The sequence below is a fragment of the Calonectris borealis genome, chromosome 1, assembly GCF_964195595.1.
Source record: "Calonectris borealis chromosome 1, bCalBor7.hap1.2, whole genome shotgun sequence".
NCBI lineage: Eukaryota > Metazoa > Chordata > Aves > Procellariiformes > Procellariidae > Calonectris > Calonectris borealis.
The window spans coordinates 161975162-162001571 of record NC_134312.1 but is presented as its reverse complement, the minus strand read 5'-3'; the positions used below and the strand labels follow the sequence as shown (position 1 = coordinate 162001571).

Here is a 26410-nt window from a genome sequence, read left to right as displayed (position 1 = left end):
TTCAGTTGCAGATGTCGGTGATCCCTACAGAGAAAATGCATACCTTTCCCAAAAGCTAGGAAATTGAAGGAATGGAAAATAATAGAATCATCATTTTCATAGAATCATAGAATCATAAAGGTTGGAAAAGACCCTTAAGATCATCCAGTCCAACCGTCAGCCCTACACCACCATGGCCACTAAACCATGTCCCTAAGCACCACATCTACTCGTCTTTTAAATACCTCCAGGCATGGTGACTCAACCACTTCCCTGGGCAGCCTGTTCCAACGCTTGACCACTCTTTCAGTAAAGAAATTTTTCCTGATATCCAATCTAAACCTCCCCTGGCGCAACTTGAGGCCATTTCCTCTCATCCTATCGCCAGTTACTTGGGAGAAGAGACCAACACCCACCTTGCTACAACCTCCTTCCAGGTAGTTGTAGAGCGCGATGAGGTTTCCCCTCAGCCTCCTCTTCTCCAGGCTAAACCACCCCAGTTCCCTCAGCCGCTCCTCATAAGATTCGTGCTCCAGGCCCTTCACCAGGGGATTGCCCTTCGTTGCCCTTCTCTGGACATGCTCCAGCACCTCCATGTCCTTCTTGTAGTGAGGGGCCCAAAACGGAACACAGTATTCGAGGTGCGGCCTCACCAGTGCCAAGGACAGGGGCACGATCACCTCCCTGCTCCTGCTGGCCACACTAGTTCTGATACAGGCCAGGATGCCGTTGGCCTTCTTGGCCACCTGGGCACACTGCCAGGTCATGTTCAGCCGGCTGTCAACCAGCACCCCCAGGTCCTTTTCCTCTGGGCAGCTTTCCAGCCACTCTTCCCCAAGCCTGTAGCCTTGCATGGGGTTGTTGTGACCCAAGTGCAGGACCCGGCACTTGGCCTTGTTGAACCTCATACAGTTGGCCTCGGCCCATCGATCCAGCCTGTCCAGGTCCCTCTGCAGAGCCTTCCTACCCTCCAGCAGATCAACACTCCCGCCCAGCTTGGTGTCATCTGCAAACTTACTGAGGGAGCACTCGATCCCCTCGTCCAGATCGTTGATAAAGATATTGAACAAGACCGGCCCCAGTATACTGAGCCCTGGGGAACACCGCTTGTGACCGGCCGCCAACTGGATTTAACTCCGTTCACCACAACTCTCTGGGCTTGGCCGTCCAGCCAGTTTTTTACCCAGCGAAGAGTGCACCTGTCTAAGCCGTGAGCCGCCAGCTTCTCTAGGAGAATGCCATGGGAGACAGTGTCAAAGGCTTTACTGAAGTCCAGGTAGACCACATCCACAGCCTTTCCCTCATCCACGAGGCGGGTCACCTGGTCATAGAAGGAGATCAAGCTGGTCAAGCAGGACCTGCCTTCCATGAACCCGTGCTGGCTGGGCCTGATCCCTTGATTGTCCCGGACATGGCTTGTGAGCGCCCTCAAGATGAACTGCTCCATAATCTTCCCTGGTACCGAGGTCAGACTGACAGGCCTGTAGTTCCCCAGATCCTCCTTCTGGCCCTTCTTGTAGATGGGCATCACGATCCTGTGATTGCCTAGTCACAAGTGTGACTGACATATAACTGTTTTTTCTGCACTTCTAGACTATGCCATTGAAAATCCAGAATATTTTAAGGGTTTTTTGCAGTTTACCGTATATTAGACACTTGTGTTCCTCTAAAACAATAATAACAACAAAATGATACAGCTCTCAGAAAACTATTTAAAATAAGTGTTATCTCTCAATTTTCATAAATTTAAGGGTGAAAGCGTTTTTTTAAAGGAAGTTGACCTTTAAATATGGTAATTTTTCTGTTAGTTGTTGTGTAAATTACTAAAGTGAGTGTGTTAAGGAAGGCAGCTTAACTAAGAAAGCTTCTACTACCTAATATTATACAAACTTAATGGATAGTTAAAAGCTTTTTCTTCAGTGATACCTTTGCCTCACGTAAGATATGAATGTGTAAAGTTAAGATTGTGTCAAGATTCACATTAGAGTCAATTTATTCTAAAGAAATTCCCCAGAGACTTAGAATATTTACAGGAAACTGAACATTTACAGGAAACTGGCATACAGACTTACTCAAAGAATATATTAATAGGAAAATTAATTAAAAATATTTAATTAATTTTAGATATAGTTAATGTATTCCAGTGGAAGTACAGAGTAAGTTTCTTTTTAGAAACTGAATAACTGAAGATAGTTGTTCTTTTTTTAAAAATTAGGATAATGTTATTTTCTTTTTTTTTTTTTTCCAGCTACCATACACAAGATTTGCTTTTTAAGTATTCATATATTCATTTTTGTTATAGGAAGTTCTCACTTCTGGGGTGGAAATGTTGTGCCGGCCATGCCTGATGAACTGCATCTCGGCCACACCATAGCTCTTCTGCCATGCCGTGCTGGTGGTAAAGCTGGCCTCTGCCTACTCAAGCCTCAGGAAGGAGTTGGAGTCATCTAGCTGCACCCCAAAAGTCATCTCAATGGACAGGGTTTCGCGGGAGGTGTTCATTAGTCTGAGCTTGCAGGAGTGGGTGGTGGGCAGCACTGTCAGCTGGCAGCAGTGTGACTGAGGCATAACCTTCCAGGTGTCCTTCACCAACGTCTGGAACCAGCAGGCAGTTTTCTTGATGTCCAAGTAAGAGTTGGTGCACAGGGTGTTGAGGAGGCTGGGCTTTTGACTTTTTAGCTCATCCTCATGGTGGTGGAGGACACATAGTATGTCTCCCACCAGTTGCTCCCTTGTGCACATGCACTGTAGCTGCACATGGAGGCGGGAGTTGTTGGTCAGCATCTCCTCTGCGGTGCCCAGCTCCAAGCAAAAGGCATGCCCAGGGGGAGGCTGCAGGGGCACGAGCAGGCGGTAGAGGACATTGTCGTGCCAAGCACTCCAACCCTCATAGATACAGCCCATCCCAATGGCTGGCTGCAGCCGTGGCTTGAAGGTACTCACAGAAAAACTTTGGCAGGCACTAAGAAGCTCGTCTACCAGATCCTTCACCAACTTGCACGTGTCAGCCATGTACAGCACTGGCCACTGGGTGTGATCGGCAAAAAATTTGCCCAGATCACATGCGTCATCAGAGTCATCGTCGTCGTCGTCTTCTGTCTCTTCCTCCTCCTCTTGACTTCCAGGGCTGCCCTGCTTGCAGCTGCTTTCTTGCTTACAGCTCCTTTTTCTGGTCCTCCAGCAGAGCCACAGGAGCAGGACCAGGGCTCCTGCCCCAAGAGCAGAGGCCCAGAACCACCATTGCTGGAAGGCAGCAAGGAGCAGGACTTCCCCGACCGCCCCGTTCTGCTTCTGAGTCTGCTCTATATCCTGTAGCAGCCGAGTCATGTTCCAGCACAGCTGCTCTGCGCGCTGCTGCAAGAACCTGTGCGTGGCCGCATCCAGCTCGACACTCAGCTGCAGTGGGTTCTGGACAATGCCCAGCACAGCTAGGGTGAGGAAGACAATGACAGCCATGGCCTGCAGGAGACAGAAGAGAAGGGGTCTCAGTGGGGCTGGGCAGGAGGTAGCTGGCAGTGGGGGGAGCGGGGGCGGGAGCCGCAAGGAGCTGGGGGCATGTAGGAGAGGGGCGAGGGAACTGGGTGGCACCATGCCCTGTCCAAAGTGCTCCCCTGAGTGGCTGGACCCTCACTCCAGGGTGAGAACCCCCAGGAGCTGGTGTTTCTACACCAGCCCTTGTCCAGCTCCGCCTCTCCGTCGCATGCGCACTCGCACTCACCACTGGCCCAGGCTACACTGCAGCAGCCCTGCCTGCTGCTGCCCCTGGTGACATCTCTATTGTGACCCGTCCTCTGTGCTGTCACAGGTGCTAAAGCCACATCACAGATCTCCTCCCCTCCCCTCCCCCCCTCCCCCCCTCCCCTCCCCTCCCCTCCCCTCTCCTCTCCTCTCCTCTCCTCTCCTCTCCTCTCCTCTCCTCTCCTCTCCTCTCCTCTCCTCTCCTCCTCTCCTCTCCTCTCCTCTCCTCTCCTCTCCTCTCCTCTCCTCTCCTCTCCTCTCCTCTCCTCCCCTCCCCTCCCCTCCCCTCCCCTCCCCTCCCCTCCCCTCCCATCTCCTCCCCTCTCCTCCTCTTCTCTCCTTCCTTTCTCCTCCAATTACTCTTCTTCTTCCTTTTCTGTTCCCTTTTTTAATTCACCGTTTTTCTGCTCCCTTTTCTTTTCTTCTTCCATTTCCTTTCTTCCCCCTATTTCGGACATGGTTGACAGAGTCCCTTGGGAGGCAGTCCTGAAGGGCAAAGGATTCCAGCAAGGCTGGACGTTCTTCAGGAAGGAAACCTGAAAGGCGCAGGAGCAGGCTGTCCCCATGTGCCGCAAGATGAGCTGGTGGGGAAGAAGACCGGCCTGGCTGAACAGAGAGCCTTGGCTGGAACTCAGGGAAAAAAGGAGAGTTCATGACCTTTGGAAGAAGGGGCAGGAAACTCGGGAGGGCTACAAGGATGTCGTGACGTCATGCAGGGAGAAAATTAGAAGGGCCAAAGCCCAACTAGAACTTAAGCTGGCTACTGCCGTAAAAGACAATAAAAAATGTTTCTATAAATGCATTAGCAACAAAAGGAGGGCTAAGGAGAATCCCCATCCTTTATTGGATGCAGGGGAAACACAGTGACAAAGGCTGAGGAGAAGGCTGAGGTACTCAGTGCCCTCTTTGCCTCAGTCTTTAATAGACCAGTTGTTCTCAGGGTACCCTGAGCTGGAAGCCCCCATAATCCCAGGGGAAATGGTTAGTGACCTGCTACACCACTTAGACACACACAAGCCTATGGGGCCGGGTGGGATCCACCCGAGGGTACTGAGGGAGCTGGCGGAAGTGCTCACCAAGCCACTTTCCATCATCTATCAGCAGTCCTGGCTGACTGGGGAGGTCCCAGTTGACTGGAGGTCAGCAAATGTGACGCCCTTCTACAAGCAGGGCTGGAAGGGGGATCCGGGGAACTACAGGCCTGCAGGACTGCAGTACTCACTCACTTCAGTTTCATACATTTCCTTTACATATAGTTTTCGAAAATTAACCTAGTGGCAGTATTACCAAAGGTCATCTACATTACAGCTGGCCAAATTAGTCTCTGAGAGTGAAGTTATCCATTCAGTGTAAGCTCATTTTTAATTGCTGAGGACTATTAACATCATTGATTTTTCCAAATGTATATTTGGGTTTGCTTTTTGGTTAGTCACCAGAGTCATATTGTATCATTTCCGTCCCTTTCAGGACATAATTTTACATGACCTCATTACTTGATCAGGATAGATAACTTTTTATATGACCTTTTCTGGACAGTTGGTTAGTACTTTTAGAAACAAATTACAACCATGCTTAGTTGATGATTACTGTTAACGGTGATACTCTAATTGTAATAGACATTCCTAACTGATTTCTCCATTGAGATGACTGCAGCTCAATAACTGAGGAAATAGTCCTTTCTTTTTTCAATGATTGAAAATAATAAATTTTCTAGTTTAAAGGAAAGAAACTCTTGAATATTTCTGTAAGTACCGAATATATATATTATATCACTCAATATAATAAACCAATATTACTTAAATAATTATTATTGAAATATATTTATAGTAATAATTTGAGAGTTCATCAAATCTGATCGTATTCAGAAGGGTTTTTTTGTTATATATTTATCATTTTGTTTTCCTTTTGTTTCCACCTTATTCCTATTCTTTTAATTCTGGCATTGATTTTCTTGGTTTATTTCCCATTCTTGGTTCTACCTTTATATATGTTAACTGGTATATATTAACAGTTTATGTTAACTGATAAATACTGTAAGACCTGGCATCTGAGAAGTTGAATAATCTTTCAGCGGTAGGAACGTGCAAGCTTGAAGAATGCAGTTTTCACCATGCTTTTTAAAAGTGTTGTAGTTCAGTTAGTATCATTAAGCAGATAACAGCTCTCACAGCTGTAGTGAAAGTGCCTTTAGTGGGAGCGGGGGGTGGCCGCCGTTACTCCTGGCCCCGCTCAGGCCCTGTCAGCCACCCTTGTGAGAGCTGCCGGCTCCCGGTGGGTCTCTGCGCTCCCCTGGGGTTTCCCCGGCTCAGGAAACCCCCCTGGACACCACGATCCCCCGCTCCACTGCGGAATGCGTCTGCTCCGGAGCTGATCGCCTCTGCGAGTGACTCCATTATTTACTAATGAGCAATAAAACCCACAGTGCCTACAGCAACATTTGCACAGTGGGTCGTGAAATAGTAACACACACACTTAGTTTTATTTCTTTTCATGTTTACCACGAATCAAATCCTTTCCTAATGTCTATGTCCTTGTTTAAACCTAAATCATAGTAGGGTATTTGTGTTCTTCCTTTTAGTTACGGTCACAGCATTTTGTCCAGTGAAGTCCTAGCAGCTTGCAGCAGTCTTGGAGACCAAGCCCAATAATTTCCCTAGAGGCTATATGTCGGGATGCTGGAAATTCATTTCTGATTTTTTTCTGGCTTCCTTAGCCTACATTAATTCTGATTTGTTATGAAGTGGATCAAAGCTAATAGGAAGTGAAGCTTCTTTCAGTTAAAGTAAGTAAAGGGGTTGAGGTGAAGGGGTCCAAAGATGCCATGAGGCAAGATGGCTGTTAAATTTCAGAGTAACACATGCAAAGCTCTGTAGTCTTGAAACACACTGCTTCAGATCATCTATCCGCACAGCCCTACCTCTACAGAAAGCCAAAAAGGGCTTCCTCTGTCAGTCTTAAACAACAAAAGAAAATATTTTGGCTTTGCACCAAATATTCAAGTTTGCAACATGAAGCCAGAGTTGTGAGAACTGAAAAGAGGACATGATCCAGGATGTAAGAAGGATGTTAAGAGGAGTGGGGAGTAAAGACAGACTCCATTAATGTGAATGGCTACGGGGAGAGGGATTGTAAAGCCACCGTTCATCAAATCCATGGAAAAAGAAGCAAAGAAACCGGTTGTGTTTGTAGGAAACACCAAAGCATATGGAATAGTAATGTAATTTTCTTGAAAACTAACGTAGATAACAGGAAAACAAGGAGTGTATGTGTGTTAAAAGGGAGTGAAAACTGAGAAGCCAAATTTGAAGCTATAATCGTAAAAACACAACTCTAGAGTAAACTAGCCATTGCATGATAGTAAATTAAAAATAAAGTGCTGTACAAACTGAATTGTCTTTTCCTCTGCTGAAGTTCCAGTGTTACAAAGGTATGGCATCTGAGTTGCAGCACCCTATTACTTTCCAGAGTTACAGGCTAGGCTGCCTGTATCCTATCTCACTCTTTCCATGTTCCTTTTCTTGGAGGAAAAATTAAAGTCCGCTGTGGCTTCGTTTTCTTTAATAATTCAGTATGCTGCGGCTCGGTGCGCCTGCTGCTGAGGGCAGTGTCAGTGATGCGTGCTTCACTCCTGCATCAGAGGCTGGTGTGGCTTGTGTTCATTCGTGGGTCTTCCTGGAGTTTATTTCACAGCTTCTGATTTGCTTCTCAAGAAAATCCAATGGCTTGCATTGGTCGGCTTTATCCTGGCTGCATTGCTTGTCTAAACTGAAATGTTCGAGTGGCTGCATTAAACTCTGTACACAGTTAAGCTAATTTAAAATCTTCCATGACAAGATGGGTGATTATGGTTTCTGAGTGGATTAGTTGAGAGTAACTGGAAAACAGTGGAGAGGGTAGCTGATGGTCATTTTCAGCTGTGCAAGTGGCTGCTTCTCTGCTCCTTTGTTGACTATATCAGTGTTAGGGCTTGTCTATATAGAAACTTGCACTGTTGCAGCTAAATGGGTTTTTTTTCATGTTAGTTAAATGGATAAAAATGTGGCATATGGACTGACCTTTATTTTGCATCTTGCATATTCTTTTCCTCCAGCCAAGGATCGAACTGTCTCTGCAGGAGATGTTTCCTCTGCTCAAGGTGTGGTCCCCACTGTGAAAGTCTGAGAGCGCGTTACCAGAGGAGTTTTATCTGCTCACCTTCAGGAACTCATTATTTCTCATCTGTATCATTGCACATTTTTAAGGTGTAAGGAGGGAAATAACACCCAGCTTACCAGAGCTCCCATGATTAATGTGGGATTAGCCTGAGTAAGTGTAACGAGGTTTCATCTCCTCCTCTGAGGAAGAGATGAAGGGGCAGATTGAGGCCAGCAGATGGGTAGCTGTGCACTAAGTGGATTAGCTCAGCGTAACTCGCAGCAGGGCCAGGATGTAAACGATACTTCATCAACCTGGCACCAGATACCAGCAAGCAGTCTATCGTGGGAGGGTAAATCTAAACCACAAGGATGTACCTAAGCAAGGACAGTATTAAAATTGAGGGGGGCTTCTTTCTTCTCTTTTTTTATAAAAAGAGATATAACTCCCCAAGAAGAAAAAAGTAACTTTTTCATTCTATTCTTAAAAGTTTTGGTTTTTTTCCCCTGGCTTCAGATACATTTTGCAGCTACAGTGGAAGATTTTCTCACAAAGTTCTCTATTTTTGCTACCTGACTATAAAAGACCTTGAGACGACTTTCAGTCGTTCTTATAAAAGTGATCGGTATAGCAAAATCCCAGTATCTTCCTTGTAAAGTGCCAGTGTCTCCTTGAAATCTGCCTTGTCCTCTAGTAGGTAGTAGTTTTTTCAGCCTGAGTACACTGCAGAGAGGGCATTACACTCTTTGCCTAATCTGCAGTAAGCAGACAGGAAAGATCCACCAATTCCAGCGTGTCTCGGTGCAACGTGTCTGCTACTGGCATCTTGCTCCTCATTACGAAGCTCTGTTCTAGGCTGGGAAGAAAAATGCTTGCACTTCAAAATATTTCCCAGCCCATTTGCAAACTCTGCAACATTTATTATTTTCATCATGTTTAATAGCACAGCTCCTCATTTTCTTGTCCCTTTATTGCTGTTATAGTAATGTGGGCTGTGACTTCATTTGACTTTTCTAAGTAGGCAGTGTCACCTCTAGTTAGCATTTAGATGGGAAAATATCTGAGGGTGTTTGGGAAGCTTAATGGCTGTTCAGAATGTGACATGTATCCATCTAAAACAAGACTGAGAATATGCTAGGAAGTGATTTATCAGAAAATGTTCGCTCATCAAAACTGAGTATTTTCAAGTAAAAATACCAGTCCCAGTAAAGCCTTAGTAAAACAAACAATTTAGATCAAAACGGGAGAGGCAGTCCGTGGGGTGTGTAATAACATGGTACCTAATATCCTCACCAGGTAAGTGCATGAATTCATTAGTCAGGTCTTCCTACCTCTGTTCTTCCACACCGCGGGAGACTGGCCGAGCCTCCACCCACTGCTGTCTCAGAGTGCCTCTCCACACTGGAGCTCTTTCACTGCCTATGAAATTCTTTGGTGTAGCAGTTGGACCCTTGCAAGCTCCAGGTGAATAATCCATTTGCCTAAATGTCGATCTCGTTTCTGCATATACAAGCTCTCAATCAATCTTAAAAAATAGGACAGCTCCAGCAGGAAGACTTAGTGATCTACCCTAAAATAACAGAAATGTGGAACAGAATGGAGGAGGCTTAGGTTGTGTCCTTACTCTGAATTAGACAGGGAAAAGATTTGTTTGTGCAAGTGTGGCCTTAACCACTGTGGTGGGGAATCGATGCATGGCTTTGTCTCAGTCTTTCCTGCTACAGTTGTGCTGAGTTGTAAGAATTATGAAGTGTCAGTGCTGTGAAGAACTGAAAAAGCATCTTCTTACACATTGTAATCTAAGGACAGATTTTTGTACCAATGTAGCTGTTTCAGTTATGGGTATGTGTGAACCAGTGTGTCTTTTCAGTATGACTGCTAATTTCTATGGAAGTGTCTTACACAGTTTGTTTTTCATCCTTCTTAGAGAAATTGCTGCATGTATATAGAATAACATCCATACAAGGTGAATTTATTGCCCTAATTTTATTGCTACGACTTTATGCGTGGTCAAACCAAAGCTGGTTCAGTTCAACTTTCTGAAACTGTTAACAGAAGCCCCTGATGTACAAATTCCATGTTAGTCTGCATGCCTTTGCCAAATTCTGCTGAAAATTGCAACCTTCATGACCCAAACCCCTAATTCTTTTGAAACTGATGCTAAAACTCACACAGATTTCACAAGATCAGCTTAATCCATTAAAAAAGGGAAGTAAAAAAAAAAATTGAGAAATGAAGTATTTTATGTTGCCGTTGCTTTCAGCTCAGTTTTGTCAGGTTCCAAAGGTTGTGCACTTTGTTATATTGGAATAGCGAGGGTGCAATCTGGCTGTGCAATTTAATTAACAATTCCATTGATGATGTGCTGACCAGAGCTGGAGCTTTTGCTGTCATAACTCTCTTAGTTAGGCAGAACTAGAAGGAGGAAAAGGAGATGTTAGAAACTAAGGAAAGCAGGTGTTACTAGAATTACACACCGGGAGGAGAACAGTTGAGTAATAGATGCAGAATTTTTTAAAATCAGTTTGCTTTCCTCCTGGCATCTCACTTTTATCATAAACTGTTGTGTAGTGTCATGGAGTTCTGTTAAGCAGATGGTGTGCTTTATCCCAGTGGTGTCTGCTTACTGCTCATGGATGAAGTGATTTTTCTATGTAGTTAGTTAAAGTGCAACTTGAGGTTCTTTGGCAGTCCGAGTGGTTATTTAGAGTCTTAAAATGTAAGTCATGGTTAACTTATTGCTCATTTTAGTTTATACACGCTTAGCAGTAGGCATGCTTCTAAAAATACAAGTAAACACAGATATCTAAGTGCACCTGTGGAGGTTTTCAACAAGCTTAGTCTCTGTTCAGGGGAAGGAATCGGTATTTTGTGCCAGCTGCAGGTTATATTAAGCAAACTTTGCAACAGTAGGGATAATGAAGAAATAGATGGAGCTTGTAGAGCTCTTTAGGAATAGGTTGGACAAACACGTCAGGAATAGCGTAAGTATGGGAGGGTGAACGACTGCCCGAGGTGTCTCCATCAGCACTCACATCCAATTCCTAACCTAACAGGTTTTCTAATCAGCCCCTCAGATGGCAGACGGGTGGATGGTGTTGGCCTGATTCTTGAGACTCACAATCATGGAATTTAAGACCCAGTCTCTGGGCAGCCACAGAGGAAATACATGTGTTTTTTCCACTCCAGTGTTTAGGCTTCCCGGGGAACTGGTAGGATGTGGACTTTACAGAGACAGCAAGTTTTGCCTCGCTTTGGTTTTTTGGTTTTGGGGTTTTTTTTGGTTGGTTGGTTGGGGGTTTTTTGTTCAGGGTTTTTTTTTTTCCCAATTCGTTCCTTCTTTCTCCCATTCTCAAATCTGTGCTCGTTTTCAGCCTATTTGAAGATTCCTACTCTGGTCCAGCAAAAGCAGATCATTCGTCCTGTTGGTTTACCGTAGGAGTCAAATTTGAGAACTCGTATGTGTTGGGTTGGAAACCTGGGATGCTACTGACATGACAAAGCGCTGGCTGGGATGCTGGCTTTGTTCTTTCTGCATCACTGGAGGATTTCTAGGAGATTGCCCTGAAGTGGCATCACTAGCCTGTATTATCTTTTAAAAGGATTTTAGCAGCTTGGGCTATATGTGATCTTCCTTTAAAACTTTCTAAGGAGAATAGCTTTCTGAACAGCCATTGCACTACTTGCTGTTCCCTACCTCCTGCTACTTTTTAACACTTGGTGAATGAGGTGAGCTATTAATAATTTGTACCCTGCTTTTCTTAGCGTAAATAAGCTCTCTATCACATGCTAAATACTGTGAAACATTGTGATCAAAGGAATTATGAGCAAGTTAGCCTCAAACTTGCCTGACATTCATTTGAATTCTGCTGCTCTAATAGCACCCTTTAAATTATTCCTACATCATTCAAGCTACAGGTAGTTTTTTGACACACACATTCCCCTTTCTTTTCTAGTGCGCTTTTTTATTTTTATCACTGTTGTCTAAACTGTTTGAATAGAATGTCATTCATTTGTATCATTATTGGAAATACTGACTGTGTATTTGTCACACACTTCCCACACTAGTGGTGAAGTTCAAACACTTGAAGGATGGTTAAAGGAATAGTAACAACATATGGGTCTTCTGAAGTGCCTCATACAGGACACAAAGGCAATGCCCCTACATAAGATCACTGCAAGGAGGGGTTTTCAGTCTTCCTTTTTCGCTGGCTTCCTTCTGCCTAATTCTTGAAAGGAGAAGGTGTCCTAGTGTGATTACTGAATAGGACTATATTGTGGGCGCAGGCAATGCTTCGTCTTAGTTTTTAGCTAATATATCAACATTTATAAATAGATCATCTTGATACCTTTTCAAGACAGCTAGTGTTGTGGTGATTTTATTTGATTTGCGCTTCTTCAGAGGGGATAATTATGACAAATGTTTCCATTACCTATTGCTAGTGCTTTGGGAAAGGAAGAAGCCTGTGATTGCAATTAGCTCCTGTAGACAGCAGGAGAACTTTAACTAAAACTAGGTTTGCTTTAGTGTTAACTGTTTCCTTTGCAGAAATCAGTACTCACTGCAGTCTGACTTTTCTGTGGGTAAGAAAGATGCTGAATGATGGACACAGCATTGAGGCCAAGTGGGCACAATAGCTTGACACTGAGTGATGGCATTACCGAAGTCACACAGGTTTGAACCACGAAACTTACTTGCTCCATTCCTCTCTAGACTGAAGTTTGTCTGGTTGAAACTCTCACTTTCCAGTTTCTGTCAATTCTGTCTCTGATCTTCCCGAGCTGATCCCTCTCAGACAAAATCCTTGTCTGACTTCTTCCAAGCCTGCTGCCCCGCTCACTGATTCTGCAGTCTTCCTCCTTTTTCAGCAGAGACTCTTTCTCTCGTGGACACTCAGCGCCCTCCAGTTTCAAGACTGACTTGCGAAAAATTCTCTAATCGTTTCTCACTTCACAAGATATTGTCCCTCACAGCATCCTTTTGGACAAGTTGTCCAATTGTGGGATGAGCAGGTTCATGGTGCGCTGGGTGAAGAACTGGCTGAAGGGCAGGGCTCACAGGGTTGTAGTGAATGGGGCTACATCTGGCTGGTGACCAATCACCACTGGTGTTCCTCAGGGTTCAATTCTAGAGCCAGTTCTGTTCAATATATTTATCAATGAGCTGAATGCAGGAGTTGAACACACCATCAGCAAGTTTGCTGATGATACCAAACTGGGAGATGCTGTTGACTCTCTTGAGGGACAGGAAGCCTTGCAGAGGGATCTAGATAGATTGGAGCATTGGGCTATGATTAATGGGATGAAATTTAACATGTCCAAATGCCAGATTCGACACCTAGGACAGAATAATGCCGGGCACAAGTATAAATTGGGAGAGGAGTGGTTGGAGAGCAGCCCTGCAGAAAGGGATCTGGGGGTGCTGGTCGACAGCAGGCTCAATAGGAGCCCGCAGTGTGCCCTGGTAGCCGAGAGGGCAAACCGCACCCTGGGGTGCATCAAACACAGCGTAACCAGCCGGCCAAAAGCAGTGATTATCCCGCTGTATTCAGCATTGGTGCGGCCTCACCTGGAGTATGTGTGCAGTTCTGGGCCCCACAATTTCAGAAGGATGTGAAGGTCCTTGAATGCATCCAGAGGAGGGCAACAAAGCTGGTGAAAGGGCTGGAAGGAATGTCCTGTGAGGAGCGGCTGAGGACTGTGGACTTGTCTAGTTTGGAGAAAAGGAGGCTGAGAGGCGACCTCATTGCTCTCTACAGCTTCCCGAGGAGAGAAAGTGGAGAGGGAGGTGCTGGTCTCTTCGCCCTGGGATCCAGTCATAGGACGCGTGGGAATGGTTCACAGTTGCGCCAGGGGAGGTTTAGACTGGACATTAGGAAGCATTTTTTTACCGAGACGGTGGTCAAACACTGGAACAGGCTTCCTAGGGAGGTGGTCAATGCGCCATGCCTGTCAGTGTTTAAGAGGCATTTGGACAATGCCCTTAATAATATGCTTTAACTTTCGGTCAGCCCTGAATTGGTCAGGCAGGTGGACTAGATGATCATTGTAGGTCTCTTCCAACTGAAATAGTCTATTCTATTCTGTTCTTAGATGGTTCATTTTCCAGGGAAAGACCACCCATCGCTAACCTACTTAGGTTAATTTTCTCCCTGTATGGACATGTTGTTGCTCTCTGCCCCGGTCAGTTGGGAGAGCAGAGAGGGCTCTTCACCTCAGCTCCTTTCTCCCTTCCACCTCCAAAGTCAGAGAGACTGTAAGGCATTGCATGAAAGAAGAAAGTACTGGCCTAGAGGTTGCAGGATAGGAAAGGTTTATTTTCTTCCCATCTTTTTGGTCATTAAGTCATGGCAACATAAATCCCAAATCCATTCAGAGGGGTTGGACCAACAAGCCTGCCTACTAGCTCTTCCAGTCAGGAGACCTGTACTGGCTTAAGAGGCTGGAGCAGGTCCCTCATAACTATTTGTAGCATTTGAGTCAGGAAATCCTTTTGATTCACCTGAATTAAGCTTGACTATATAGTTGGTTGCATTTTTAGGTACTTTCAGTCGTATGCAGTAATACATCTCAGTAATAACAACACATCAGTAGGTAGTACTCAACTCTCTGTTGCCAGTAGCCCCAGCTAGACTATTTGTATTGTGCAGTCTGATTTATACCTCACAGAGTGTATCAAGATGTGGTGTTAAGGCACACAGCTGGTGAATACCATCATTACTCTTGAGTAGTAATGTAAAGTACTGCAGTACACAGCTCTTCAAGCTGTTGTGGAAGAAAGTGCTTTAAAAGGACTTTACCTGGGAAAGTCTCTTGAAACCACTATGTGACTTTTTGTCTCGGCAGTGGCTTGCTGTTCCCTTCTTGCTTAAGAGTACAGATCGACAATAAAGCTATCTACGGCAGAATAACCAGAATGGTTAACCTCCATTGGTCAGTTTACACATCTGGAGTCTGGCTTCCTTTTCAAAATTACTTATATTAGCCTGCTTTCTTGACAGTCAGGGTATGGGATGAAGCACTTCTAATAATGTTTACATAGAAAGTATTAACATAAGGTGATTCCCATTCACTTTCTGGTTAATACTTGGTGACTAGGCTTGTTATCCCATGCAGATGACCTACACTTATCATAGGTTAAAGTTTTCCAATTCGTAACTCAGTCTCTGTTCCTAAGGCTGAAGATCTTTTTACCTTCTTTCAAATGGCTGAGATGCTTGACTGCCTTTGCCCATTATAGCTGGCTTTTGTTCTTCCTCTGTTGCAAGATTGAGCAGCACCACAAATTAGTCTGGTTTTCCAAAAGAGACAATTACGTAGGTAATTTTTCACTTGCCATGTTTAAAGCCTCACTTAATTCTTTCAAGTTCTATGTTATGTCAAAATACACAGATTGTTGAGATTACAGTATGCATACATATCACTTTAATTGTACTTTACTCACCTAATTTTACCAGTCATCTGACCAGTATGTGGCTGTTTAAGTGTCTGCAAGGCCATGAAACTATTCAATGGGACCAGCTGCATGTAAAGATGAATGCGTTTGAGTCTTCTGTAAGTACCCCTCAATATTAGCGCCATGCATATGCATAGCCTCTTTTTGCCTTGAACTCCTTCAATAATCCTGGCTTCTAGTGAAGGTTTTATGTATTTTAACCAGATCTTCTAAGTGCAGACTGCTGTTATTCACTGTTTACACCATTGTAATTCATGACTGTACTTAATCAAGGATTTGCAACTAATTTCAATACAAAAAGGATAAGATTTCCAAAGAGCAGGTCCATTTACATCTTGTTATATCAGGTCATAAAGGAATGTAAGTGGCAAGGACTCAGTAAGGTTGCCCTACTATTATGATTTCTTGTAACACAAACTTTGAACATCCGATGCTTGCATCATCTATGAATCACCCAGCTCTACATTTTTACTCATTAAAAAGCTGTAAAAAGAAACTTGCAACACATTTATCATGATTAGTTCTCTGAAAATGCCAACACAATTCCACAGTGACTTGCATGGAAATACTCTGTAATACTGAACTTGTGTTGTATGGGGCTGAACACTGAAGCCTTCCTACGGAGCGATGAATGCAAAGGAGCCACATCCTTTTGTTGGGGAAGATCATTTCAGATCCTCCAAGTCAGATGACTTCGCGCTTTGTGCTTTACTCACAGTTCAGCTAACATCTTATTGCCTCAGATTGTGTTGTACGGGCATGTTTGTAACACCTGTTTGTAGGCGCACAACAGACACAGTTTTAAAGACTGACTCGGAAAATAAAAAGCAAGAAAATTTGTAGAACGTATTTTCTCTTTTGCGAGTGAACTTTTTAGAGCAGGGTCATGGCTACTTTAATTGCAGGGTGTGGTTGAGGCCCCTCAGTTGTCAGAGGAGAGCAGAGGAGGGACTGGTAAGTAAGGGAAGGGAATTCTCCCGGCACCGTCAAGGCCACAAAGGCTTATTGGGTCTTCACAGCTCTTCAGTGCTTGGCTTCCCTTAAAGCCAAGGGTTCAGCTCTGTGACAGTGGGGAATCGCGCAGAGAGCTGACTAGAAATAGGAACCCCAACTGACTTCAGTCTGTTTCAGGTAATAATGACTTTCTAAGTCTACTCACTTCAGCTGTAGGTGAAGCCACACACCCAGTGTCATGAGATGTACGACAGAAATCTAAGGGGAACGGCAAGTGGTCAAGAGTCTGTGAGCCAATCCCTTCCTGTCCATGCATTTCTCAAAAAAACAAAGAAAAGTTATCTTTCTCAAGGAATTTTCCATCCAAAAAATATTGTCAAAATTCCTCACTGAACTAAAAAATAGTCTGAGGGCCATAAGGAGCTGCCCTACTCACTGCAGGAGCTACCCACATCAAAAGGCACGCAGCAGCCAGAAAGGGAAGCAGCATCTTTACAAATGCTTCCCTCTCTTTTGAGTCTGGGGGAAAGGGATGAATAGAGCCAGGACAGTGATACTGAGCTTTAAAGGAGGCGATGGATAATTGTTCCTGTCTTTCTTCTCCTTCCCCCTCAAACATTTTCCCCGGAGCACTGAGGATTTTGGGTTCAGTTGTGGTCCTTGAGCAATTCCAATGCAGTATGACTGCATTCCCCTTTTGCAGTCAGCAAACAGTGTAGTCTCACTCTCAGCTGTTTCTGTACACTAGCAAGAAAAAAAATTCAAGCTGGGTGACCTGCCAAGGTAACCTTATAAATTTCAGTGACTTTAAAAATTTCATCAACCTTAACCATATGTGCTGAATGCCCCCAACAGCTGCAGGTTAAGAAGGGCATTCAACACGTAATTACCTCAAAATTGACTTTTTTCTTTTTAGTGCCCATGAGTCTATCCTTGCCATGGCTGGCTGGCTCCCATTCAAGTGATGATCCAGCATGCTGCATGCTGGTGATGCAGCAGCCACCACTGAGCCCACTGAAGCATGGGACAAGCTGGGGGGGAGGGGGGTGGGGAAGGTAAGTGCTGCTCTCAAGTCTATATATTGCCTTTCACCTTTTAATTCTTTTTTTGCGTAAAATTTTGCAAAAATATGCAATATGCATTTTTGTTTTGTTTTCTTTTAGATGGCCACTTCATAGTCCTTCTCTGCAAACAAGCCATTCTGCATAAGGCTTCTTGGACAATTGCAGCTTTACTCATGGTGGCAGCTGGGCAGACCTGGGTTACGCTTATGAAAGGGAGGACTGAATCAGACCTCACTTATTTATAGTCTGGTGCTGAGTGTTGCTATTGATGTCAGGGCATTCGGTGTCTGTATTTAAGTTATGGCTGGCACATCACTTTTGAAAACCGAACTGTTAATTTATGGAAAGTATACTTAGATCAGTAATTTTCTGAAATAGATTGTTTTTTCCTACTAGAAATGTTGAGTGAGGTGATCATGATCCCTCTTGGAGTGGGCAATGGTGGCTGAATGAAATCCATCAATAAGTTTAGAATTCGGATAGCGCAAACAGAGCTATCCTAGGCTGGATAAGTGGTAGTGCCTGTAAGGCAGTAAGTAGATCATACTGTACAGCCCAAAGGCTGAAGAGGACCTCAAGTTCCTGTTTGCTGTAAGGCATTTACACCCTCTCACCAGAGGAGAAAGATGGTGCCTCTACATGGAGGTTCCTCCTGGCTGTGAAGCGTATTTTGCTGTGGCAGGTCACTTATTGCCGGTGTTACGCTGGAAACAGTGAGATTGGGAAAGAAGTTCTGCACTTACACTTGAAAATATTGGTACTCTGTATGAGAAGCATGCATCCAAGTTGCTGGGCTTCAGTCTCTGCGGCGATACTAAGAGTAGGATTCATCTGACTAATTGTAGATGTCTGCATCAGAGTAACTTGTCTGGGCTCTCCTTATAGTCTATGGAGAGAAATACACACTTTTGGGGCACGATTCGTTGCATCCCAAAAGTATGTCTTTAGGCATCCGAAAGGGTCAGATGACTTGTGACCCTGGAGTGCCAGTTTCTAGCGACTTGTTTGGCTATTGGTGGGTGCATCTGCAGATGTCCTAAATGGGCGAGGTGACCCCTTGAGGGCCTGATGAGGGAGACTAAAACTGATTCCTGAAAATGGCTGATTTGAAAAGAAAACAAAAATCACGTAATTTTGGAAGTCTTCGTAATGTCCCATAGCCTGTGACCTTCATTAAGACTTTTAGGAATGCAGTGGCCCATGAGAGGACTTACTGCAATGGTGTGCTACTAACTGTATTTCTTTTTGATCACTGATAAAGCTGGGGAGATCAGCATTCATGTGAGGTGCCACTTGTCCTAGTTAGGAATTGTTTTTTATTCCTAGCAGGTTTGTTCTTAATAACGTTCATGAATCTGACTTTGCCATCGCCATCACGTATTGATTAAATTCAACACTTGACTCAGTTTTTAAACTTGAGTAATCTGTCACCATCTATAGATAACCATTTTTCTAAATACTCTTCAAATCAAACTTTCATATATTTAATACAAACTTTTATCTGATACAATGACAGAACTTAATTCTATGCTTGCATTACCGTCCAGGAAAAGGCCTTTCTTCATACAGAGTATTTACTTCGGTAGCAAGTGGATAACACTATATTACCTCTCCACACTTTAAATAACAGGAACCATATTCTACTGCAAGTAGCAATGCAGGCACAGTGATACAGAATCAATTAATTGTTTTTACATTACACATGCAGACTCCACATTTCCTGAAATGTCACCAAAAGACAAGCTTTAGTAAAAATCCTGGAATTAAAGTAGAAGTTCCGCCTAATGTGAAGTGCTAGCTGCTGTTTTATCAGCATAATGAATAGGGCCAGAGGAGATTACCTCCATAATCAAACTCCTGCACTGGCTAAAGTTCAGCGCTATTTCAAACCAACAGCAAAGCCTGTAGGTAGTCATCAGTTTGTGGAATCGGCAATGTCAGTGTTGTAAATCAGCGAGTGCCCTGTATTTTCAGAGCTATTGCAGTGCAGCAGAAACACGGCTCTAATTTCCTGTGATTTCTCATTTTAGTGCTCGAAGGCTGATTTTAATAAAAGAAGCATGCATCCTAACAATTGTAGTGCTGAATTATAATTTATTTATCAGTGGTTCCTCTAAATCATGATGGGTTTTGTTCCTGGTGCTTTTGTACTTAAAAAGGAGAGGAGCATCCTAAAGGATGCGTTTTGAAGGTGAGGAGATTTTTTTGCTTTATGGAAAACTATGAATTTTTTTGTGTGTATTCTGTCTTCAGGTTCCTTTATTTCAGTGATGGCAAGATTATAAATCTGAGAAGCTGGCTTCTGGTCTGACTTATACTCAGACAGAATGTATATTTTTATATCCTTAATGTATTTTCTGATAATATATATAGGAAAAATGCTTGATGAGTAAAAGCATGTCAAACAGAGTCAGTAAAAATGTGGGTCTTAGTGACTCAGCCACAAGTTTCCTGGTCAGATCCCTTGGCATCCTCCCTTGTTGTTGAATTGAGGTGATGATACCAACCTTTCAGGTGAGCATTTTTTTCATCATTTTGATGAAAGGTTTGAGAGGACAGAAATTAAGCCTGCTACCCTACTCTGCTACGTATGTTCTCCCTTCTGTATCAGTGCTGGGCTGGGGAATTTTCTGAGGAAGTCTCTTTGCCCTTTTACAGTTACCTGTGAAGTCTGTTTGTAAAATGAGAATAATAACGTTAATCCTTTGATTTTTGTTGGTGAAACACACTCTGTAAAAGCTAAATATAATTTACTATTCAGATTCCATTAGATGAAAGAGTATTGTGTTTGGGGGAGATTCCCACTGTGGCAAGAGCTATGAAGTGTAAATTACAAGGATGAAATTCAAGCGTGTCCTGTAGTTATAACTGTGATGTAGCTGGGTCTCAGGACCGTATCTGTGTGCACACCCAGTGCTCTTAAATTTGTAATTTCCTGCATGGTCTGGGAGCTCCCCAGTTCGTCATGTATGTAAATGAGACAATGGATTGGCTTGAGACACTGGACCGACTTGAGACAAGGCAAATGATTCAACTCAAGCCGCCTTCACAGCACAGTATTTGACTAATTGGGGCCAGAGCTCTCCAGGTAGGAATTTCAGACAGAACTATAGATTCATCCAAACAGCCCCTGCCACATCTGCACTAATTGGTAGGGACTACTGTTGTGTCTCCATCTGTTGATTAACATCCTGGGTGGAGAACCTGGTCATCTGAGACTCCCCCAGGTAGTTCCTTTTGCAGAACTGACCAGATCATACCTAGAAAGACATAATCAGTAGGAACTGTTCCTGCAGATGCAGAAATGGTCAGGACATCTTTGGAATGTAGGTGAGATATTTAGGAGATGTTTTGTAGGTAATTTAAGATAATGCATAGCAGAGGACCATGCATATGCTGCGGTGATCATATAGGACCATGGGCCAGCTGGATACAAGAATTCAGCAGACTAGGGAGTCTCAGTTTCCTTCAGGAGCCTCATTAAAACTGACGGCTTCACAAAATCATTTGAAATTTTTACTCTGGAATTTTTGAGTGGCATTCTCCCATTAGAGAATGTTCAGTGGACTTCCTATTCAAACCATGGCTTTGGAGGAGGTGGTGAGACCACAGAGAAATATATTTCTGGGCATGCTTCAAGTTGGGTGTGCGGCTGAGAAAGGAGCTGGTTTGGTGAACTGTCCCTTACTCACCAGTCAGAGTTTCTGGTGCTTTAGGAGAGGTGTACTTGCACTGACTCTTTGGTTATCCTCAAGGAGTTTGAAAGAAATTAGTTCTGACAACAAGGCAAGCAGCATTTTGATGTTTCAGCCGAGCTGAAGGAGGCTTTGTAAATGGATACACTTAAATATTCCATTTTGGTTTTCCTCCCAGCAATATCCCCTTTTATACATGCAGGAAATATCACTGCAGTCAAAAATACTTCAAAGAATATATAAAGACTTTCTAAATGCAACACCTCGAAAATTTAGTCAAACCTGGTAGGAGATACATTGTGATTTGCTTTTTGGAGAGACAATGAGTCATCTGTGTCACAAGGGAAGTTAGAGTTTACATTTCTATTTCTGGGTTATGGGGGTCATGTATACTGTAATGCAGTCATTTGATGCTGGAACTGCAGAACACTTTGGCCTAATTATTAGAATTTTCTTTCCATCAGTTGCACTCTTTGCATTGCAAGCTTTGGAGCTGTCAGGATCAGGCAGGTTTTTATTATAGCATATTAATTCTTGCTATTTAAATATTTTGGGGGGAGGTGCTACTTACACAAGCTTAGCTGATCTATCTTTAAGGCTGCCTGTGACGGATCAGGTAAATGTTTTTTTAACCCTGGCAAAATAGCCAGCCACGGTTAACTTGAAAAGCCTGACCAAAGTAGAGGGAAACATACTGCATTAAAACGGGCATAAAACAAAGAGAAACTAAAACATATTTTCCAGGGATCATAGATAACTGTGGACTTGACATTTTGCAGTGAGGAATACAAAAATATTTTGTACCATTTGTGGAATGACAATTCTCCCCCTTTTAAATATAGGGAATCTCATTGCAGTCAGAAATAGCTTGTGAGTGAGGTGGACTTTTTAAATGGAATGTAGCCAGCAGTAGAAAGTCAAGCAGTGAATGGACATCTTTGGAAAAAATACACTTGGGCTGACTTACCACAATTTTGTGAACCTTGTGCAGTGTCTTCTAGGAGAGGAGAGATGTGGCTGGTGGTGAAATCTCCGTTGCCAGTCTTGCACCTATTTACTGTAAAAGTCACCCAAGTAACCAGCAGATAGCAAGGATAGACAGCACTGTGTCATCTAACAGTTTTCTTTCCCTCACATGAACTTTTCACAGAGCAAACCTCTGTAGGTGAGGACAGGATGGCTTTGGGGCAGAAAAGAGCAGAAGAAAGAAGTGGGGCAAGTTTTTCTGGGCTCTGGAGCATGAGAAGACAAAAGTAAAAGGATCAGGACGGGTCAGGTGGAAAGATGGCTATAACTTGACTGTGATGACTCTCATTTTTTTGCACCTGGTTTGCATATGCATTACCTGACAAAATGTAGAGACTTTATTCTCAGTGATGTCACGGTGGCAATGTAATGTAATTTGCACCTAAATTAAGATGCCACCTTTTTCTAATAGAGAAAATAAGTTAATCATCCTGTTAAGAAGCATGCATAAATTTATTACAATTTCATGCCATATGATACAGTGGTAATTCAAGAGTGAAACCCTCTGTACCTTATTAAATTAAACACTTCTAAAAACTTCACTGTCACTCTGTCCTTCTGGGTCTTGTGGCAGGTTGGGGGAGTGAGGCGTGCACCGGTGCCACAGTTGCCATCGCTCTGGTGAGCATGGCCATTATTCCCAAACCACTCGCAGCCCCTTCCACGTGGAGGAGGGTGCACGTTTAGAGGGATGGAGTTTAGGCAACGGGGCAGTTTGCGTGACTGACACCACTGAGTAGCTTTCCAATTGTTGTAATGAGAGCTTCATTATCCTTTAGTAAGGTGTGTGGCTGAATGGGGCTGGGATCGGAGTGTGGGATCCATCGAGAACACGTGCTGTTTTTATTGGGAGTCCGGTAATGTGCCCTCCAAGTGGAAATGCTAAATGGGAGCTATATTCTGCCTCGCTTTTAATGTGGAGAGAGAAGGGAAGAGGAGCAATTTAGTCTTGGGTTCTTTAATCTCCTTATAAAATACACTGAAGCTTTTCTTACTTTGGAGGCAGCTGGGGTTTTATAAAAGTGAAGGTGTTAGTGTGTAAGGCTGTAGTGCTGTCATTCAAGAAGTGAAGTAGATTCCACTAAGGAATCTAAGGAAGTCACAGAAAAACTTGGCGTGTGGAGCCCACTGACCTGTTTGACTAAACGATATTTTCCAGAAAGTCATACAGTCTTCATCCGAAATTTCAGTAAGTGGAGTATCTAGCACTTCCTTTGGTAGTTTGCTTCAAAGGTTAATCACCCTCTCTGCTAGAAGTAGAGGCATTAATTCTCATTTAAATTTATCTAGCTCCAGCTTCTAGTCATTGGTTCTTGTTATGTCATTCCCCATTAGATTAAACAGGCCTTTAATATTGGCATTTTGTCCCTGAAAAGGTACAGCTTTGCTGTAATCAAACCTCTTCTTGGTTTTAATTTGAAAAGCTAAACAGTTTTAACTTCTTAAGTCCCTCACTGTAACACCTTTTCCGAGCTCTCGGTTAAGCATTACGTAAGTTCTCCACTTTGTTTTATTCTCGTAAAAGGAAAATGCCGGAATGCTGTGTGATGTTCTGGTATTACTCCCATTGATGCGATGTTTAGAGGTAAAGTTATCTTTCTCCTAATTGTTGCTCCATTTATCCAACCCAGGGTTACATTTGATATCTTTGCTCCATTGTCTGTGTCACATCTTCACTCAGTCCAACTTATTTGCCATTTTTGAGAGAAAAGGGACGCCATGTCAGTAATTGTTGGAGAAGGGAAGGGGAGAGTTCCTCTTTATTTTCCTATCTTTTATATGGTCTGTAATAAACAAAGAAACTACATGCCAAAGAAGAAAATAAAAATTTAATGTGGCAGTCCAGAGATTACAGAAGGAATGGGGACTTTTAATGGCAAGAAAAGATCTACTGTGTTATGTGCTTTTGCTTTATTGCCGGTAGGACACCTGCTAGAATTATTTGTGCTTCATCTTCAGCTAATTCTTAAGCCCAGTGGGGAGCAGCCACTGAGTTTGAGGTCAAGTTTTCAGAAATAAAGCTGTGATATAGTGATCTAAACTCTGAAACCACCCTGTGCAAAAGTATCAAGAAGCCATTTGTGAAATTTTTTGGTAACATCTCAGGACACCTTTATAAAGGAGGTTTCTACACTTCTCTAATTATAGAACTGACCATGCTGTACAACATATATGTGAACTCTCTGCAGCCAACTGTCTTTCATGTCAAATTTGCTTATCTTTTGCTTGTCAAATTGTAGCATTTGGGTTATTGATTGCTGGTTCTGTTCTGTTCAGCTCTCAACAGCACTTTATCAAAGTAATTTCCAGGTTATGAGATTGTACCATGTTTGTCTGCCTGTTTTTCCTCGGTGAATCTGCTAGAAAAATTTTATAGAGGTGGAAAGGTCTCAGATTATTATCCCTATATCCCTATAAAGTGAAGTAGCTGGGTGGAGAAACTCGGCTGACCTGGACAAGCTCGAGAAGTGGGCCCATGTGAACCTCATGAGGTTCAACAAGGCCAAGTGCAGGGTCCTGCACCTGGGTCGGGGCAACCCCCAGTATCAATACAGGCTGGGGGATGAAGGGATTGAGAGCAGCCCTGCCGAGAAGGACTTGGGGGTACTGGTGGATGAAAAGCTGGACATGAGCCGACAATGTGCCCTCGCAGCCCAGAAGGCCAACCGTATCCTGGGCTGCATCAAAAGCAGCGTGGCCAGCAGGTTGAGGGCGGTGATTCTGCCCCTCTCCTCTGCTCTGGTGAGACCCCACCTGCAGTACTGCGTCCAGCTCTGGGGTCCTCGGCACAAGAAAGACATGGACCTCTTGGGGTGGGTCCAGAGGAGGGCCACAAAAATGATCAGAGGGATGGAACATCTCTCCTGTGAGGAAAGGCTGAGAGAGTTGGGGTTGTTCAGCCTGGAGAAGAGAAGGCTCCAGGGAGACCTTACTGCAGCCTTTCAGTACTTAAAGGGGGCTTATAAGAAAGACGGGAACAAACTTTTTAGCAGGGCCTGTTGCGACAGGACAAGGGGGAATGGTTTTAAATTAAAGAGGGTAGATTTCGACTAGGTATAAGGAAGAAATTTTTTACGATGAGGGTGGTGAAACACTGGCACAGGTTGCCCAGAGAGGTGGTAGATGCCCCATCCCTGGAAACATTCAAGGTCAGGTTGGACGGGGCTCTGAGCCACCTGGTCTAGCGCAAGGTGTCCCTGCCCACGGCAGGGGGGTTGGACTAGATGACCTTTAAAGGTCCCTTCCAATCCAAACTATTCTATGATTCTATGCTTGGAAGGTCTGTAGTGTGGGCTCCCCCCAGCAAAGAACAGGGGAAAGTTTTTGCATGTTCTAACTGTGAGAAATGGATGTGACTGGAGCTCAAGCTTTAGCCCAGATGCACAACTTCTGTTCCTTCTTGCTTGTCAATGCCACAAGCTCACGTGGGGCATCTTCTGCTGCATTTTGATTCCTTTCATACAGTGCATCTATAGGGCATCCTTTTCCAAATTAAATTACCTTTTGTCATGCTTCTTTCTAAGCAGTACTCCAATACTGAACCGACATTGATAGGATGCAATGAAAGTACAATGTAATAGTGTAAGAGGTAGACACGCATGCACGCAGGAAAAAAAAAAACACTTTCAGAGGAGTGTTACAGTGTCAAATTAAGCATATGGAAGTCAAAAAATGCCAGAGATAAGGCTCTTTCATGCTGTTTTAATTTAGTTCTTTCATGTGTATGACTTATAGTCCCGATGTTAGACTGACAGGTGCCTATTATGTATATTCACCCTGACATCAGCTTATTTTGTGATTATAGTAAGATAGTGCACAAGGACCAAATCTGTGTTATGAGGTGGATGAACTGTTGCGTACAGAATTCTTCATTCACCGGTGGTACTGTGCCATCTTAGCATTTTTAATTTAAATATTAAGAAGTGTGCTGGGTAGGGGGCAGGGAGAAGGTGGGACAAGGTGCCAAAATACAGCACTTGACGCAAACTGTCTCACACAAATCATGTGCGGAAGACTCCTTTGCATCCACAGCAGGCACCAGACCTTTTCAGTTCATGAGGCAGCAGGTAACTCTTTGCTAGTGAGTAGACCAGCGGCCAAGCTGAAGGACTGTGAGGTTCTCTCTTACTCGGGTCTCTCTCCTGTCAGCAGAGCATTGCTGAGAGGTCCTTAAATTTTAAATTCTGGATGGAAGCGTGCTCCCAGTCTTTCCTTGACCACCTTTTTCTGCCACTGCCCTTCCCTCCCCAAGTTAGTCAGTCCTGCATGTATCGGCATGTATGAACTGTTTTACAGAAGTGGTGTAACATGGCCAAATTTGGATAACACCTCAACGTGCATGTGTTCCTGACACTAGGGTAGCA

General features: G+C 43.8%; 1 protein-coding gene and 1 pseudogene across 1 annotated transcript in view; one reads left to right on the top strand and one right to left on the bottom strand.

Annotated features, from left to right (window-relative positions):
• Positions 1-26410, top strand: part of HS6ST3 (heparan sulfate 6-O-sulfotransferase 3) — a 327937-nt gene that overhangs the window by 244128 nt on the left and 57399 nt on the right. The gene's annotated exons all lie outside the window — the stretch shown is intronic.
• On the bottom strand, positions 1972-3435 carry LOC142078064 (inositol 1,4,5-trisphosphate receptor-interacting protein-like 1; annotated as a pseudogene).